Source organism: Lasioglossum baleicum, unplaced genomic scaffold, assembly GCF_051020765.1.
Source record: "Lasioglossum baleicum unplaced genomic scaffold, iyLasBale1 scaffold0215, whole genome shotgun sequence".
In the NCBI taxonomy this organism is placed as follows: domain Eukaryota; kingdom Metazoa; phylum Arthropoda; class Insecta; order Hymenoptera; family Halictidae; genus Lasioglossum; species Lasioglossum baleicum.
Genome location: NW_027469275.1, coordinates 177328 through 180804, shown reverse-complemented (window position 1 = coordinate 180804; position 3477 = coordinate 177328).

The window sequence follows — 3477 nt, the reverse complement described above, 5'->3', positions numbered from 1 at the left end:
GTTATGCGTTATGCGTTATGCGTTATGCGTTATGCGTTATGCGTTATGCGTTATGCGTTAAGCGTTATGCGTTATGCGTTATGCGTTATGCGTTATGCGTTATGCGTTATGCGTCATGCGTTATGGGTTTTGCGTTATGCGTAATGCGTTATGCGTTATGCATTATGCGTTATGCGTTATGCGTTATGCGTTATGCGTTATGCGTTGTGCGTTGTGCGTTATGCGTTATGTGTTAGGCGTTATGGGTTTTGCGTTATGCGTAATGCGTTATGCGTTATGCGTTATGCGTTATGCGTTATGCGTTATGCGTTATGAGTCATGCGTTATGCGCTATGTGTTATGGGTTATGCGTTATACGTAATGCGTTATGCGTTATGCGTTATGCGTTATGCGTTATGCGTTATGCGTTATGCGTCATGCGTTATGCGTTATGCGTTATGCGTTATGCGTTATGCGTTATGCGTTATGCGTTATGCGTTATGCGTTATGCGTTATGACTTTTGCATTATGCGTTATGCGTTATGCGTTATGCGTTATGCGTTATGACTTTTGCATTATGCGTTATGCCATATGCGTTATGCGTTATGCGTTATGCGTTATGCGTTATGCGTTATGCGTTATGCGTTATGCGTTATGCGTTATGCGTTATGCGTTATGCGTTATGCGTTATGCGTTATGCGTCATGCGTTATGCGTTATGCGTTATGCGTTATGCGTTATGCGTTATGCGTTATGCGTTATGCGTTATGCGTTATGCGTTATGCGTTATGCGTTATGCGTTATGCGTTATGCGTTATGCGTTATGCGTTATGCGTTATGCGTTATGCGTTATGCGTTATGCGTTATGCGTTATGCGTTATGCGTTATGCGTTATGTGTTAGGCGTTATGGGTTTTGCGTTATGCGTAATGCGTTATGCGTTATGCGTTATGCGTTATGCGTTATCAGTCATGCGTTATGCGCTATGTGTTATGGGTTATGCGTTATACGTAATGCGTTATGCGTTATGCGTTATGCGTTATGCGTTATGCGTTATGCGTTATGCGTTATGCGTTATGCGTTATGCGTTAGGCGTTATGGGTTTTGCGTTATGCGTAATGCGTTATGCGTTATGCGTTATGCGTTATGCGTTATGCGTTATGCGTTATGCGTTATGCGTTATGCGTTATGCGTTATGCGTTATGCGTTATGCGTTATGCGTTATGCGTTATGCGTTGTGCGTCATGCGTTACGCGTTATGCGTTATGCGTTATGCGTTATGCGTTATGCGTTATGCGTTATGCGTTATGCGTTATGCGTTATGCGTTATGACTTTTGCATTATGCGTTATGCGTTATGCGTTATGCGTTATGACTTTTGCATTATGCGTTATGCGTTATGCGTTATGGGCTATGCGTTATGCCTTACGGTTTATACGTTATGCGTTATGCGTTATGCGTTATGCGTTATGCGTTATGCGTTATGCGTTATGCGTTATGCGTTATGCGTTATGCGTTATGCGTTATGCGTTATGACTTTTGCATTATGCGTTATGCCATATGCGTTATGCGTTATGCGTTATGCGTTATGCGTTATGCGTTATGCGTTATGAGTTTTGCGTTACGCGTTATGCGTTATGCGTTATGCGTTATGCGTTATGCGTTATGCGTTATGCGTTATGCGTTATGCGTTATGCTTATGCCTTATGCGTTATGCGTTATGCGTTATATGTTATGCGTAATGCGTTATGCGTTATGCGTTATGCGTTATGCGTTATGCGTTATGCGTTATGCGTTATGCGTTATGCGTTATGCGTTATGCGTTATGCGTTGTGCGTCATGCGTTATGCGTTATGCGTTATGCGTTATGCGTTATGCGTTATGCGTTATGCGTTATGCGTTATGCGTTATGCGTTATGCGTTATGCGTTATGCGTTATGCGTTATGCGTTATGCGTTATGCGTTATGCGTTATGCGTTATGCGTTATGCGTTATGCGTTATGCGTTATGCGTTATGCGTTATGCGTTATGCGTTATGCGTTATGCGTTATGCGTTATGCGTTACGCGTTATGCGTTATGCGTTATGACTTTTGCATTATGCGTTATGCGTTATGCGTTATGGGCTATGCGTTATGCCTTACGGTTTATACGTTATGCGTTATGCGTTATGCGTTATGCGTTATGCGTTATGCGTTATGCGTTATGCGTTATGCGTTATGCGTCATGCGTTATGCGTTATGCGTTATGCTTTATGCGTTATGCGTTATGCGTCATGCGTCATGCGTTATGCGTTATGCGTTATGCGTCATGCGTTATGCGTTATGCGTTATGCTTTATGCGTTATGCGTTATGCGTCATGCGTTATGCGTTATGCGTTATGCGTTATGCGTCATGCGTTATGCGTTATGCGTTATGCGTTATGCGTTATGCGTTATGCGTTATGCGTTATGCGTTATGCGTTATGCGTTATGCGTTATGCGTTATGCGTTATGCGTTATGCGTTATGCGTTATGCTTATGCCTTATGCGTTATGCGTTATGCGTTATGCGTTATGCGTTATGCGTTATGCGTTATGCGTTATGCGTTGTGCGTCATGCGTTATGCGTTATGCGTTATGCGTTATGCGTTATGCGTTATGCGTTATGCGTTATGCGTTATGCGTTATGCGTTATGCGTTATGCGTTATGCGTTATGCGTTATGCGTTATGCGTTATGCGTTATGCGTTATGCGTTATGCGTTATGCGTTATGCGTTATGCGTTATGCGTTATGCGTTATGCGTTATGCGTTATGCGTTATGCGTTATGCGTTATGCGTTATGCGTTATGCGTTATGCGTTATGCGTTATGCGTTATGCGTTATGCGTTATGCGTTATGCGTTATGCGTTATGCGTTATGCGTTATGCGTTATGCGTTATGCGTTATGCGTTATGCGTTATGCGTTATGCGTTATGCGTTATGCGTTATGCGTTATGCGTTATGCGTTATGCGTTATGCGTTATGCGTTATGCGTTATGCGTTACGCGTTATGCGTTATGCGTTATGACTTTTGCATTATGCGTTATGCGTTATGCGTTATGGGCTATGCGTTATGCCTTACGGTTTATACGTTATGCGTTATGCGTTATGCGTTATGCGTTATGCGTTATGCGTTATGCGTTATGCGTCATGCGTTATGCGTTATGCGTTATGCTTTATGCGTTATGCGTTATGCGTCATGCGTTATGCGTTATGCGTTATGCGTTATGCGTTATGCGTTATGCGTTATGCGTTATGCGTTATGCGTTATGCGTTATGCGTTATGCGTTATGCGTTATGCGTTATGCTTATGCCTTATGCGTTATGCGTTATGCGTTATGCGTTATGCGTTATGCGTAATGCGTTATGCGTTATGCGTTATGCGTTATGCGTTATGCGTTATGCGTTATGCGTTATGCGTTATGCGTCATGCGTTATGCGTTATGCGTTATGCGTTATGCGTTATGCGTTATGCGTTATGCG